A 16,745-nucleotide genomic window follows, 5' to 3' on the forward strand; every position below is an offset into this window, starting at 1 on the left:
TCATCCACATTTTAACAGGACTTCAGCAGTGTAAACAGTGCGCAGAGGAAAACAAATCAATTTTCTGTTTTGATTCCAACACATAGGGGGTAATTAATCTACCTAGTCTGGCTACTCAGTAGATTTCTACCTCCTACATATAACAACTTAAAGCAGGCTGTTGTTGTGAATTGACCTGTATGTACAATTCATCCAGTATGCCTGCAGTTCAGTCAATCTGGCTTATTGACAATGAGTATATTCGGGCCTTTGGCTGGGGAAGAAATCCAGTTGAATACCTCCAAAAGACCAAGGGGGGTTTGGAGTGGGACGACCCCAAGGGACGGACGTGGTTGTTGGCCATAAATGTCACTAAAGCTGCTCATGTGTGAACACCAACACAGGGAATGTTTTTAGTTCAATGAAAGTTCAATGCAATGTTGATTGTTAATCAACTCATGTAAATTAAATTTAACTCAACTAAACATTTTTTCCATCCACCCTTCCATTAGAAGTGCTTGCAGTTGTGGCTTACAATATAAAAGGTTTGTTTCTATCTGAGTATGACATGGTAAACATTAGTTGGCCATTTGCAAAATGTTACCACCTCCTTACAGAGTACAGACTATTTTTCTATGAAATTCTAATGATCCTTCGCTTTTACATCAAGACATGGAAAAGCACAACTTCACAGTCCATGTGATATTTTTATGCTACTGATGAAGTATAGGAGAGTCTTGCAGGGATGACTGCTAGTTGGCCGGGCTAGGTCCTGCTCTTCTCCACTGCAGCACCATGTGTCCTGGCTGCCTAATTGCCCTTAGTTCAACTCCATTAAACCTTTTCAAACCAAGCGAATCCTCAGAACCCAGGGGAGTCTCTTACAGACAACCTCTTGCTCCCAGCACACTGTCCTCTCCTCTCGTCAACTCTTCTCCCTAAGGTAAGGAGGAGAATGACAGCAGGGAGGGATCCTAATGTGTCTCTTTGGATGTCTTTGTGTGTGTGGAGCCTTCCCGCCGGGTGTGCATGCTCATGTGTATGCAGACGTGTAGCTATATTTATCTGTAGATATAGCATAGCTGCTTGTTTTGTTGTCTAACTACATTTGTGCCTTGGATTGTGTGTCCTGAGCCCCAGGGCAGCAAAAATATGGAAGTAGGAGCCCCAATGCTTTATGTCAGGAGCCATTAGCACTGCATTCATTCTCCTGGGCCGAAGTCACCACTCCAACATGATCCAGAAGCACTGAGAGAGGAAGAAACTCAGTCTTGCAATGATAACAATAAGCATAACAAGGAAAACACTCAAACACTGAGATATCAGTACTTAGCTCGTTGTATTGCTGAGTCTTTTATCACAAAGTGACTGTCTGCCATATCCTGATAACTATGAAATATTGAGTGTTCTTGACCTTATACATTAACATAGAAGGAGAGTCAATGGAGTATCAGTCAAAAAGTAAGAATCTAAAAAGCATCAAAATCATTTGCCTAAAATGATTCAACATTATTCAAATATTCAGTCTATCCCCAAATAACTTGTGTTGTGTCCTCAGATGACAACACCCCCTCTTCAGCAGTCTAGTTAAATGTGGTTGAATTAAGTGGCAGCCCCATGCTAGCATTGATGGCACATGTTCACACCGCGCTTAGCTCTCCAAAGTCCTGCCTATCTGCCGCCCGCAAACAGGAATGAAGGACAACAACAACAACAACAAGCGTCAACACCTCATGTCTGATGACAGGTTCTTCCCTGTGGCCATTTTCCTAACTGTCAGGCCTCTTTCATCTCTAGTGAGAGAGCAAAGTCATGGTGTCAGCCATATGGAGACTTTGTCAACGCAATTGATTTGGTTCTCGAACGAGCACAGGGATTGCAAATTCATTATGTTTCTGTCTGCATCGGCCGACGTAGGAGCTTTTCATTGAAGTGATCAGCCTCTCAAAGAATTTCTAATATCTAGCTTAATCATCTCATTGTTATCATCTGCTGTAAGCATCACACCTATCAGATGTAAGTAACAAGTACAAGCTCAATTGTGGCTCTTAATCAACAGGATGAATATATATTGAGTGCACACACACATGTTGGCACTTTTGTCTGTGCAGTACATGCCTGCAGCAGATGAAGAACCACTATGGCCTTTGATCCCTGGACCCCACATAAAAGGATGCTTTCCATCTACACACTCCACTCACGGTGTGTGTACAAACATACGTATACACACAGACACAGACACACACGCACACACACACACACACCTTTTGTCCTTGGCCCTGTGTTCAGTGGAGCTGCTCTAAAAGTGCCCACTTCAGCTCCTCAGTTCCTCAGTGTCACAGACCTGGGCCGCTAGCCAATAGCTTACAGTGGAGGGAGAGGGATAGAAAGAGAGGGGGAGGGGAAGAGAGAGAGGGAAAGAGAGAGATGCTCGGAGATATAGAAAGCACCCATCCCAGGAACTAAGATGGGTCAGAAAGGCTTTAAGAAATGCTCAGGCTAGAGAAAGTCTACTAAGGCTAGAGAAAGTCTAAATAAGCACTGCTGATCGTCTGGAGGCCACCTATGGCTGACTACTTGGAGTCATTCCACATACTGGACTCTGTTGCAAGATCAAGTGAGTCGAGCCTCGCCAGCTTCTCCCTGCCTCACTGTGAGACATTTGGCCTTTGTGCGGCAGTCATTAGCACTGTCTTTCCAAGGCTGGCCTTGAGCCCAGGGCCTGAGGGAAAGAGTGGTATCCTATTTGGCCATTGGAGGCAGAATGAACCTGCTTCATACATTCAACACAAAAACAAGCATCCTCACAAAACTGACTGCTTGAAAGATAGTAGGATAGCCATGGTTGTAAATGAGTACTTTTCAATGTTCAATGTCAAGGAAAATGAAATATATTTCCTTGATGGTTTTCTTGCTGGCAAAATGTCAGTTCTACATTTGTTATATTATCATCAGATGATTCATTATCTACTGTAGACCTGTTGTTGGTTTTATTCTAATCCAAAATTATCATTAATTAAAGAACACAGAAAGTATTTAGGACAGAAATGTCTAAGTATTCTCCATCAACAACTCAATTAACTGACTGCTAATGAGTTAATCCCAACATTAGACTAAGCTAAACACAAAACGGAGTCAGTCAGCACCTTCACAGACATTATATAACACACAGCCTATTAGTCAGCATACAGCAAGTGTCACACTGGGTTTCCCTGACAGTTTATTTTGTGACAGGCTGGTCTTGGAAGATTATGCAAAGCACAAGTTTTCTCAAAGTCTTGACTGTAAACACTAGTAACCACACGGAATGCCTTGATCCCAACATATTGCTCACTCTATACTCTATTGGCCCATTAAACTGATAACTAAAAACAATTACATTACACTTCCACACTTCTTATCTTGTGTATGCACATACTACGTGTACCTGTGAGTAACATACCAAGTGAGCGTCCTGCTATGAGAACATACTTGTCAGACAAGAAACAGACTCGCAGCTGTTATGTGTAGTTTGTACATATTACAGAACAGTGAAGGATTAAACAGCTGCAAGCTAAACCACAAGGCAAAATGTGTGTATTTGTACAGTTTTTCCATATAAATACCCCTTAGCTAAGAAGCTCATCAGTGGGTGAATGTGGCTGTCTTTATGGGGGGTGCTCCTGGTTAATAATGTAGCCATACCATACAGTGTTGGGTCAGTAGACCTCTGGTGTCTCTCAGACAGGGAGCTGTAGCTACTGCTTAGCCTGCTGACAGCCCAGAAATACTGTAAGAAAATAAGCTTTCTAATAGATTTGGGAACCGTGTCAAACAGCAAAATAGACTGCTACAGCAAATTACAAAACTAAAAGATTCAAAACCTCAGGTAATTACTACTGTATGAAACAACTGGCTAATTGGCAAAAACAACATCTTTAATACCAACTAATCAGATCTAATTTCAACAAGTGAAGTAAAAACTTCCAAATGACAGATTTCTAGCTTTAGTCATTAGCACATGAATAGTTGGACTGCAGGTTAAAGCAAGTTTAAGACTCACATGGAGTCACTTAAGCATAATAAATTATGAAAAGGTTCATCAATACTGCAAATAATCAGATACTACCTTGCCTTCATGTTAAAGCTGCAAAACAAAGGTTCATCCAGTCATCCATTCTAGCATCAATGTTACATTTATCTTCACAATGTTTAATAAAGCACCTAAATGTATTAGCAGACTGATGTGTGCATAAGCTATCAAGGCCTATATTATCATGAATTTCAACATCTCATATTAAAACATGCTAAATCTGACATGTTGACAATGCGTTTGTTACTTGTTGAGAGCTCCTTCTTTAATGAAAGCCTTCACTCAGGTTATTTGAACTTCATATCCAGCTTTGCAACAATCAGTTACCATTGATTACTAATAGGCTGCTTGAGGCTGGATAACTGCAGGTAGCATGAACGTGTGAAACTCAAATTGTGAGACTCGAGGCTCCAGATGTAGCCCCCACACAAACCCAAATAATGCGAACCACTCTTGTGAGAAATATTTACAGGTACAGTTGTGCGTGGGGAGAAAGTTGGAGAAGTAGATACTGTAGCTTATAAAATGTTTATGTTAGAAAAATCTCTTTGTTAGTGTGCACTTTTTTAATAGCTGCAGCCCTAGAGGAGACCAGCGGCATGCACATTACCCAGGGTGTTCAGAGTGCTGGCATCACTGTTTGTGCTTTTTATGCTTTTTACTTCATCACCGTAGACATCTCTGGCAGACAGGATGATGATGCCAACTGAGTGGTGATTCTTGTTTAACAAAGCAGAGCTTGTTGAATGAGACTTATTATTTCCTTGGATCAGAGAAACTGTAAAAAAAAAAAAAGGATAATGAATGTTGAAACATTCGGCTGCATCTGAACACACCCAGAAAACTTCAGTGACAGGGATTAGATCAACACTTTATCATACTTGAAAAGCAAAACTGAGAATTTATGTTACTCCCCCAGTAATGGATGCAGTCTGTCTGCAGCAGTTTTACTAGCAAGGAGGTTTGTTTATCATTTTATTGAGTGATTTTTCTTGCTTGTGAGATCAGAGCAACCTTTTCACTTAAAAGTAATTTTCCCCCAGCAAGCATTCCTCCCCGTCTTTCAGAGGAGCTGACGAGTCAGGGTCAAAGACTTGAGGTTTACCTAAAACAGCCTCCTTTCTACCTGTTAGGTAATGTGTTGTGGCATGAATATGAGTCATTACTCAACCCTGACGACCAAAATCACAGAGCTGAGCCAGTCACTGCTACTTATCTGAGGCGAGTAACTAGGGCCCAGACTTTAGCTGCAGATAAAGAGTTTCTACTGTGACATGTTGAGACTTGGTGACGTGATACAAGGGATTGGTGACAGTAAAGCCTTAGTCACAGGGGACAACACAACAGGATAATTGGGGAAGTCTTGATGAAGTGGCATTGAGTAGAACAGTTTTTAATTGAAAAGAGAGACTTTTTTAGACCAAATATGAAGACAGAATGTTTGCTGGCTGTGGCACAAAGATTCCTAACAGTGCAAATTAGCCTAGACAAAAGGTCTTTTGAAAAAGTGCCCTTAGGCTGAGGCATTTGTCTGATAAGCATAGCTGAAATAATACACACAGAGCAATTTAAGAAACTGAAGAAATACTTGTCTTCGATGAAAATGGAACACAACAAGAAGGACGTGATGCTGTAGAAATAAGGGTGACATTGTGTAAAATGTTATGTGTCAGGGTCACGCCATGCTCGACAATGTCAGTCTGCTTTTCTGACATATGGTTCAAGGAAGCCCATTGTTGTGGTTGTTTTTATGCAAGCCTGACCCAGATGACCATGCTCCTCATGATCTAGGCCTCATAATCTATTATCGGAATAAGATTTGAACTAAAATGAAATGTGAACGAACAATCATTTCTCCTGAATAAGAGACTGGGGATACTAAGAATGCAAATACTGGTCAAGGAGGGGGAAAGGAAACAGAGAGAATAACAGCAGCTTCTGACCTCTAACTGTGCCCTCAGTGAATATTTCAGGACCAGTGCTCATTTTTGACGAGTGAATCTGTCAACGGTGGAGACAGCTTCAGACATCTGAATCTTTAAACAGAGGAAACTGTCTGACTGGGTTTCAGCAGACATCAGTGGCACAGAGCAAAGCGAGAGCAAGCAGGAAGCTCCAGAATCAGGCCGGAAGAAGGGGAAGAAACGGCCGGGGCACAGTGCTGCTGCTGGTGTGCTTAACTGAAGTTCCTGCTGGCACCCAAACCTGGAGGGCAAGAGCACTGCTGACACGCCGCTGCCTTCAGCCAGGGGGGGAACTTCTCAGACCGGCAGTACAAAGGGTGCTAGAGTTTTACTTCCTGTTACCAAAACACAAATTTAACCCTTGAAGTTCCTCTGGCTCACTGATTTCTACAATATCTGACATCATTAAACATGTACATGAATAATCAGCAGGTGGTACAGTATTGCTCCAGAGGTGCAATTTGCCAGCACAGGTTTCTCTGTTTGTGAAAGACTGCCAGGTTACCATGTGTGGTCTTATCTAGGGCCCAAAGAATTAGGTTACTGAACATATGCTTCAGATTTCCATGGCAACAAGAGTGGGGGAATGGGGAATCATGTCAGTTGCAGTGCCAATAGGGTAGTTTTTTTTCCTTGCTGTATTAATGCGGTTTTCCAGAGAAAGCCACACTGTGAGACAAAGCCTGTGCGTCAAATCTATTCTGGTGGCTTAGGGACTGTCCTGACGCGGCCCTGTCTTCATCAGACGGGCAGTAGGAGGGGAGGACGGGATGAAATAATTCAGACATAAACACGGCCAGTGACCGTGCTGGTCGAATCCGAGTGGACCCGTTTTAATCCAATTAAAGGATGGAGAGCCAGTGGAATGGAGCTGTGATAAACACCATCATCCATCATGCTGGGATGGTAGAGACACTGGGATCGACTCTGCAAAGAGCAGACACTTTCTTTAAGGGCTCAGGGCTCCGAAGGCCATGTGAAGTGCAACACAGTAGTACTATGGGCCCCGAGTCAAAATAAAGCATATTGTTATCTTAAACAATATTAGCACTGGGATGAAAGGTCGTTGTGCTGTTATTATAATTTAGAAAAGATTGGGACTGCAAAGGTTATGAGACATAGCATCTCACACAAATACACTTCTGTCGCACATCTTTGTCTGCAGAATCGACTGTTGTCTGGGGTGAACCGTCACAGCTGAAGTACAGAGTCCGTGCACACAGACACTTCCCAAAGTCAATGGGTCGCTGCTTGATGAGAACAAATTGAAATTACCCAAGGACAAGGCTGTTCATGCATTCTCCAAGCTAGGAAAAACAAGGGGAAGAAAACATTTTATAGGACAATGTATTAGAGAATAAGCTGTATGAGAACGGCTGAAGTTAAGCTGGGCTCACACTGTTCTGTTTTTTCTATATTTCATGCTCTGTCACAGCTCAGCAAAGCTTGCCTAACATTGTTAGGCTCACACAGCAGTGTGTATATGTGCATAAGACTGTGAGTGAGTGTGTGAGAGAGAGAGAGGAAGAGAGAGTGGGGGTAGATTAGAGGGCATGTTCCAAGTGCTACTGCATAGTGTTTCTAAAACATCTATTGTCAGAGTGTGTGTGTGTGTGTGTGTGTGTGACCGTCTCTGCCTCCCAGCAGCAGACTGAGATGGTGTGCACTGTATATCTGTGCGTGTGTATGTGCTCAGCTGACTGAGGGTGGAGTCTGATTGGTGATGGAGGCAGAGGCTTGTTGCTACAGAGATGCACGGATGCAATGGAAGAATCTATTGAATAAAAAAATAAGTTGACTGTATGATGCAAAGCTACACTGACAGTATGACCTATACTTGAGTTCCATTCATGCATGTAGTCATGGTTGATGGAAACGTGTTGAAGCAGAGGCTAAAACCAGCCCTGTCTATATTTTAAACATCTTGGAAGCGTAAGCAATGAACGCCATGACAGTCTTAACTGTTAAATGTAGAGCAACTGCAAGAAAAGCACTGACAGCGGCGGGCAGGGATCAAGAAAGATGAAAGCCCCACTGGAGACCAATGCTGAATAAATAATGACATCCATTGTGGGGAAATGTGATCGGGCTCTCTGAAAATCAATAACCAACAACCGGACCATGATGCCCTGAGTGACTCAGCAACAACTTCAATACACTACAGGCGGTCGATATCAACTGCCTGGTCTTGTTCCGGGAGATATGACCCAAAAAGCTGAGGGAAAACTGGAAACACTTCTAAACAAGTTTTGAAGTGTGAGGGTGGTGGAGAAGATCATCTTTTGGAAGAAAGTCAGTCAAAACTGCTGGATGAGCTGCACATTCAAACTGAGCCTCTTACACACCGCTGATAGTCCTTTCACTATGCTGACAGTGATTCAGAAAGCAATGACTGGAACAATGGATTAATGCAGCACAGTGTTTTCTTGTAGATGCAGCAACTGCACATATCTTTTTCATGCAATCAATACTGACATATCAATCTATATGAATAGCATCTTTCTTTCCACAAATAGTTTGCTCTGCTAGATGTAAACCTCACTCGGCTTAACAGCTGCTGCCAGCTCAATAAGAAGTTTGTTCTAAGAGAAACTCTTAATAGGAGTTACAGTCTGAAGTCCCCTAACAATTTTAGGCAATCAAAAAGGAAATTTCTTCTGTGGGTGGACAATAGATGTGAGTGTTGCCCGAGTGTAAAAATACCAGTTTTATCCACACTCATTTTAATAAATTCCAAATTGATGAAACTGAATCAAAACTCATCTTCAAGCCTGATAAAAAAAAAAAAAACATGACAGCAAAACTCATTTTCTAATTGCCCTTGGGCTGGTTTTCATTGGGCTCACAGAGGTCAGGTCAATCTATCTGGCCAGGCAATCCACTCAGCCCTGCACAAAGTGTGGCACATACTGTACAGCCAGGCTATGAGGAACCAACGGGGTGGGATTTTGGTTTACAAATCCGGCTTAGCCAGATTTTGGGTGCATCATAGAAAAACATCAAAATGCAGGCTTTGATTAGATAAGCTTTGATGAAACAGGGGATTTGATCCGTCGCTGTGAGGTTATTGAATCCTCAGTAAGTATTTCTAAAAGCATGTGAAAGAGAGAGTAGTAAGTTTCCCAAATGAACAATGCTGATGAGCAGTGTCAGTTTAAAGCACAAAGAGGACATCACCCAAACACTGAGGCCAAAGCTAGCATCAGCACAGGAGCCTCAAAATAATGCCACTCTGTACGCTTACGCTCACAGGTTTGAATGGCAGGATTCCCGTGTAATACGAGCTCATGTTTCATTCCTCCAGCGACTTCCCCGACAACCGGCCAAGCTCGTCGCTCTGTGCCCCAAGTGCACTCAACTGAGAAATGTGTTGGCACCCGGCTGGGTAGACATTGTTGGCTCTTACCTGCGCTCCCGATGAGGCAACGGGTGCTGCTGCTGGCGTGTGATGAAGGTGGTGCCCCACACTGGGCTGCTGTGGCTGTTCCTGAGCCATCCCACAGGGGGTGACGAAGGGTACGGGGTGCTGCGGAAGCCATGGTCTGACTCTGTCTCTGCAGTGAGAGACGAGGCTGAGCTCCCCATCACCACAGCGATAGGAAATTAATGAGTGAATGCGCTCGGATAGGGGGATCCGTTTGTTTTGTTTTGTTTTTCCCTAGAGCACAAGAGTTGACAAGGGATCCACAGTTCTATTTAGAGAAACCAAAGGTGTTGTTTGGGCCACAACAGCAACCCCTATCATGTGTTTGTACTTACTGTTAACTGTCTGTTGACAGCTTATTTGAATAGTCTGAGGGCACCAGAGTAAAAACAAAACAAAAAAAACAAACCAACATCAGGGAATCGAGGATATGTATATTCAAAAAAATGAGTGTAACTTGCAGGTGGCCAAGTATGCAGATCAGGGTGCACAAGGGAAGAAGTGCTCAACTCAAATAGTATTATAACGCATGGAGCGCTGATTCCAGTTCAGCTGTTGGTCTTAGAGAGGAGAAAATACAATTTCCTCACAGCAAAGGCTCATAATTCTCTCTTGTAGACTTTAAGCTTGTAACACTCTGCACCATGTCCTCCACAGTGCCACTCATAATTCCTCCCGCGTTCCTTGCGACACATCTCCGCAGTCTGTGCAGTCTCATGCCTGGTTCCTCTTTCCTTCGCACATGCTCAGAAAAATCAGTCAGTCAGCAAAAACGACGGGAAAAAAGTGTGCACTGAGGTGAATGTGATCATGGTCTTTCAGCATCTCAGCAGCCAGACAGTGCACCTCTGGAAAATGCACGGTTCAATAAGTGGAGAAACAAAGCATCCAGGATACCACAATAGCATCATGGTCCAGAAAGAAAGCTGACAGTGATCAATGGTGGCATGTACGTAGTCGGAGTAAAAGTCATACAAAAAAATATATCCACAGAGTTATTTACAACGCGGCCACTGGAGGAAATCGATGCATTGCATTTCCTGGGAAGGGTGTTGGCAAAACTGCAAGTATGCAAATATTGAAGTCTCATCTTTCAGACATCCAGTCTGACTAACAGCTGCTGTGGAAGTTTACGCCCCAGCTGCATTTCTCCCAGTGTTTGAAACCCTCTGGGAGGGTTTTCTCATGCTTTCAACCACTTCTGGGTTCTGCAGAATTTTCGGAGAAAACACAAAAAAAAAAAAAAAAAAAGACTCACATGAGCTTCAGAAGTTAACCTGAAGAAAACTCAAATGCGGGGAAGTGTTAACTTGAGAGTTTTAAAAATTAGCTGCTATTTAAACTCCCAACAGTTGCAGTTACAAGTCTGCTTCAAGTGCTGTGCAACATCCGACCAAATAAGCCAGGGGGACTGTTCCGTTTCAGGCTGCGGTGCTCTGCCAATGCAAGGACGGGAGATGATCCTAGTTTCCGCTGTCAGAGATGCAGCTTTATTTCCGTCTGATCCCACCGCCGAGGCCGGTCAGTCTGGTCCATCAACTTGCGCTGAGATTTGTGCGGACCAGCTCATAGCAAGTCTCTGCTGGCCAAGCAGCTGAAGGAAACGTGCTTTTCCAGAGAAGGTTGTCAGGGAGCAGAAACCACATTTGCATGCATTTGATGAGTATTGGTAGCTTGTAAACCCCTGAGGCAAAACTCTGAAAGCGATGTTACGTGGTTTGTTTGAGCTTTAGTTTACACGTAGTATTAGCTGACTATTGGGGAACCAACGCAGAGATCACATGGGCTCACATGCATAGTTCAGGTCTCCAGATTCACTGAATGTTACATGATAATTAATCGCCGGTAGCTGCAGCAAATGTGGGCTTTAAATTTAGCCCATTAGTATTTGGATTAGTTGTCTTAAAAGGTGGTCAGCTTCAGTACAGAGGCCAGGCACAGTGTCGTGCATGCGGCGACATGCGCGCTTGGGAAACGTTGAAATAGCCGAGGAGGTCTCGTCCAGCATCGAGCACTCAGCCGCAATTTTCACCATCTTCCGCCGGCTCCTTCCCAGCCTGCGTTAATCTCATGGTCCCAGCGTTTGGGCTGTAGGTGCTGAGCCTTGTTGTCTTATGTTAGGAGACGTCCCCGCTCCAGTCCCGCTGTCGCCTGCTCATACTGTAAAGCTGCTCCATCCCAGAACGAAGGAATCTAATGGATCCATTTGGGTGTGTTAGGGTCCCACTGCATGTTCTTATTCTCCCGTTATTTTCCCACTGGCTTCAATTCTCCCTCGCTGATAGCCTGAGCGCAGCGGACGAGGATGCAATCTCCTCCTAACAGCGGATTACTGGAGTGTCAGCAGAGCGCAGGCGCACTGGCCCTGCGAGCAGGGGGGGGAAAAACTGGAAGGCTGCGTTCAAGAGATTTAAATAAACCTCAATAGAGTCGGAGTCGTGGAGATCTCACTCATTAATGTGAGTAGGATCCCAGAGTAATGACTGGTGATGGATGTCAGAACAAGCCTGAGCACGATGAGGCGTGTTCATTCTAGGTAAACACAGTTTGCATATCACATGCCACAATTACACAACTGTCTAATAGTCTCAATTGCTCCATGTTTTTCCCCCAACTGGTTCCTTGTGAAAGAACCTCAGCCTTAATGGTCAGCGGCAAAGGAGGTAGTGGAGGGTTAAATAGAAGACTACGGTGACTCCAACACTCATCATTGCTCAACTGTCCCTGCACATTACTGAGATAAGCCTTCAAACTTTCCCTCTCCTCTCTCTTCCACTTCATATCCCTTTGCTGACCTCTTTTCTGATCTCTCTCTCTCTCTCTCTGAATTCAAAGTGTTCACCAGCAAACCAGGCCTAACCTTAAAATGCTTGCATCACATATTTTTCTGTGCATTCTTTGTTGGATTGAAAGCAGTTAGCTTGGCCAATCATTTGTCTGGAACTAAGCTAAACCAGGTTCACAGTGGCTGCAAAGGGTGTGTTCCCGTTCCTGTTCCTTTGTTGCAGTAAATGCGTTGAGACTGAGACTGGTTTGTCGGGTAAACTTGACTTCCAATTCCAGAGAGTGTCATTGCTCAGTTGCGGATGCAGATTTTAGCCCAACCCCAGTAAACAGAGTGCATTTCTGGAGTTGTCAAGAAAGTGTGCGTCATACAGAAAGCTAAGCACAAACAGCTTACTTGTATTAGTTATAAAGCTCCATTCAGTGACCAAAATCAAGTGGAGGTTGCGCAATTGCATTTTGGTGTTTTCAATTTAGCCTCACCATGTAACAGCCCACTCACAATTACTGTGTAGTACTTAAATGATGCAGAAATAACTGAATTACTAAAGCAGCTTGCACAGATTGTAGCCACAAGACAGCGAAAGCAACACTGATGTTTAAAGAAAAAGCACATAAACCAGACAAGAACTCAGAGGACTGCAGCCCTTTGTTAAGGGGTGCACCTGTCCAAGAGCCACCTGTCCCTCTGCAAGTCAGCACCCCGAGATTCAGCAGCTGACACAGTCAGTGCCAGAGAGAGATTGGATTTCATTTCTATACTCCAGGGACATAGAGGGGGAATAAGGGAGAGGGAGGATGTGAGCTGATTTCACGGTACATTGTAAGATGTCATTTCTACACAACCCAAAATGTCCTGAATGTTACAAGTTTTTTTTCCCTCCCCTGTGGACATGCTCATTGCAGGAACAAATGATTAGACTACACTCTACAAGTTCACTCTCAACCAAATAATGTCAGCACATCAGTCTAGGAGGTATTTTGAGGTGGATTCTACAGCCAAGCCTTCAGCTGGATGAGGGAACTATGCTTCACCTCACTTATCACCCACCCTGCTGAGGTGTCTGTTAAAAGTCAGTTCCTGTAGTATCATACAAGTGTATTTAACCCACCTTGCCCTCTGACCTGCCTAAAGCCCCTAAACAGACATGCAGAGGGAGAAAAAAATGTCCATGTTGTTTGTATTATGCATTACCCTGTTCTGTGCAGTGAGGCAGCGGGAACTCCACAGCCGACATGTAAAACCACAGTTAAACACGAAGCACTGTCACATAATCAAGCTATTTGTGGACGAACTGTAAGCCTGTGAGCCCTGTCACTAACACTAACATTAGCTATACAGTGCAGCCAGATGAAAACTCTCAACAATCCCATTGAGACAGCGAGAGCCGAGGACGCCGGGGACCTTGTAAACAAAGACACTCTTATTCAGTCATTTGGTCGACGCTACGGTCGCTTCCCCACAGCTGTGCACTTCGTGAAGTCCACTCACAAATCGGCTATTCTTACCTCAAGTCGGTTTAAGGAGAATTATTCCTGTTTTTCAGACGTCTGTGCGTTAACTTTTCACAGCCATCGAGAGGATAAGTTGTTCCCGGGGTGTACTTTAGCCTCCGTAACCTCTCCAGGCTTTAGCTTCGCGCTCACCGCTGTCGCTGCGTGTTTCAGACATTTGTGACAAACACGTACATGTACAGTTTATTTTCACTTCGTCGGGTATTAACGAGACTGATGCGACCGCGTAGGTTTACCTCAAACAGCCCAGGAAGGAAGGGGAATCTCCAAGGAGCAAATAGAGAGCGTGCGTACGCCAAATGCGTAGCCACGTAATCTGCTGCTTGCGAGCGCACGTAAACGTACGTAAAATACATTGAAGAATGCGAGGATAGAAAACTCAATTTCCCATAATCAGCAGGGACATTTGCAACTAGGATATCCGGGTACGGATTTCGTCACCTTTGCACAACATAAATAACCAATTTTTTATATATATTTTACATCACTAAAATAGATGTATATTAAAATATGTGATTCCGGCTTTCCTTTCCCTTTCTTAGCCTATATTGAACAAATATCCTTGTTTTAGCGAGATTTAAATCTTGAGTTTCAAATCAGTAGATTCCCCCTTTTACCTGCAGGCCAGTGTTCGACAGTGGCACTCTAGTGTCATCTAGTGGCACTAAATTTGAACTATTTCTATCAGCAATTTGTGGGGCTGGTTGCAATAAAATAGATATTTTCCCATCTCGAAAATGTACTCCACAAGCTTCATTAAATAAATGTCCAAAATGATCATTTATCTAAGATATCGAACAATGGGGCTGTCAGTGGATGGAAGCAGAGTCCTTGCTGGCTTTTTGTAGGAGTGCCTTATCACTTTGGTCACAGGGATCAGATGCAAAGAGATTGTATCTAAATAGGAGCACTGACACCCAGCAAAAAGTAGGCTCAACACATAAGTGCCTCTGATTACCTATAAAATGCTTGTAATATTACGACTACCTCAATTACTGCTAGTATTGTATTGGTAGCAGTGATGCCTACTGTACATATTGTTTTTACAACATGTCATACTACTAATAGTTGTTTCTGCTGCTGCTGTAACCACCATTATCACCAAAAGAGTAACGGATTCTGTCATTGATGCCTTTTTCATTTACATTTTTCTATTGTTTTAAAGTGTGACTGCTTTGAAGTACTTTAATTTCCTAAACATCCTAAAACATATTGGCCCTCTTAGAAAAATGGTCATATTGTCGTATACCACTGCCACCAAACCTTTAATCATGGGGTACCACCACTGCCACTAGAACTGCTACAATTACAGTACTGCTACTCCTTTCACTACTTCCTACCTCCCCTGGCCAACAGCTTTATTGCCATAGATCTGTTCTTTGTAGTCACTAATCCTCTGATGATTTATTCATTTTCTGTCTGTCTGCTCCTTACATCCACCATGTATGGATGTAAGTCATATGAAATGCTTTTTGAATAACTGGTTATTTCTTCGACATCATGACAATGGAAGTAAAAACTTAAGAAATGCTCGAGGGACTTAAAAAAAAGTTTTTTTTACTAGACAGTGAGACCATGGGGAATTCAATGGTATAGCTTCAGTATGCCTACTTGAATATTTCTGTATGGATTCTATTTTTATAGTTAGGTTTATGTAGGTAAGTATTGCTCTAGAGTACTTTTCCTCTAAGGGGACATTTATTCCAGTTAACCTGAATAATGTGAGCCTACATTTTCAGCAAACTAGACTAGGCTTAATTCCAATTCACTCTAACAACATTATAGTTGAGAACTTTCCTTATGTCACCATATTTAGAGATCATATTTGCTGACACCTAAACAATATAAAAAGCTCCACAGAATATAATTCATTGAGAATTTAATTTTACCACGCTGGTTTGTTTACCAAACTAAAGTGTCTGCGTCCCCTTTAAAACCACGAGTGAAATCAAAATGTCATTAGGATAAAGAGTAGCATGTGAAACTTTTACTGTGTCTGGATTATCTCTGTTAATGCCGGTGTCACCCGGATTGTTTGAACCAGGGGAGTTCAAAGGAGTGGGCCAATATCAGCAGGGTCGGTGTACTTCAGTAATGAGATAGCAGGGCGAAGCTCATGTCTCGTCAAGAATGACTGTGTGTGAAGCCAAATCCACTTGGACTGTCAATCACTGTCGAAAATAAAATGCAGAAAGATCACAATAAGAGAATTTGACACCTTTAATAAATCCTCTGTGTAAGATCCTTGAAAACCCTTGAAAAACTCAGGCTGCCATCTGTTAGGAAACACAACTACAAACCTCTTGGATTTCAGTGATTTATCTCCAGGGCTGAGTGAGGCGGAGCGAAGCATCCTTTGATAGCAGCAGGCAGAAGAGTTGAGAATGAATCTGGGCGGAGAAACTCACCGCTGGACTCACATGTCGGGCACGGTGCTGGTGCTCAGCGTCCACGGGGTACATGCGTGGAAAAATATTTGTACCGTAACAAACTTTTAAGGAGAGCGACACAAGTTGGGTTGTTGACGGTAGCTAGCTAACCGTGACTCGGTCCTGGAGGGAGAGGAACTTTGTTCGTAAAGAAGGTATGAGAATGAATGCATCTTTGTACACTTCTGTTTTGTCTCCATTAGCCACTCTTGTTTTTGAAGGTAATTTCAGGCGCTACTTTTCCCCCCAGTGTGTTTTTTTTTTTTTTGGACTAGCTTTTCAGAAAGTTGCTAGCTAGCACACTTCACCCAGCTCTCTCTGTGTGTGTGTGTGTGTGTGTGTGCATTGTTTTCAGTAGCTAGTATCGGTGCGTACACACTGTTGTCATGACAATGCTAGGGAAACCCAGCGCGAGGCACGTTGGGAGACAAAAGACACCAGCTTCAGTGTGCAGCTTTTTATTTAGACTTTCTCTCCAAACAAAACGTTCACTTAAAAGTTCACTAAAAGTCTGAGCAAAAAAATCAACAGCAAAGGGAGTGTTTTCGCTCTGTTTTGCTCCTCTGAATGAAAATATC

At 43.2% G+C, this 16,745-nt stretch overlaps 1 protein-coding gene across 1 annotated transcript in view; it reads right to left on the reverse strand.

Annotated features, from left to right (window-relative positions):
* The window catches only part of capn15 (calpain 15), a 37,381-nt gene extending 23,422 nt beyond the window's left edge, over positions 1-13,959 (reverse strand). Inside the window, exon 1 of the mRNA XM_070851869.1 lies at positions 13,733-13,959. The gene's annotated coding sequence lies outside the window, so the exon portion shown is untranslated. The remainder of the gene's footprint in view (positions 1-13,732) is intronic.
* Between the last annotated feature and the right edge of the window lie 2,786 nt (positions 13,960-16,745).

Source organism: Pempheris klunzingeri, chromosome 20, assembly GCF_042242105.1.
Source record: "Pempheris klunzingeri isolate RE-2024b chromosome 20, fPemKlu1.hap1, whole genome shotgun sequence".
Lineage (NCBI taxonomy): Eukaryota > Metazoa > Chordata > Actinopteri > Acropomatiformes > Pempheridae > Pempheris > Pempheris klunzingeri.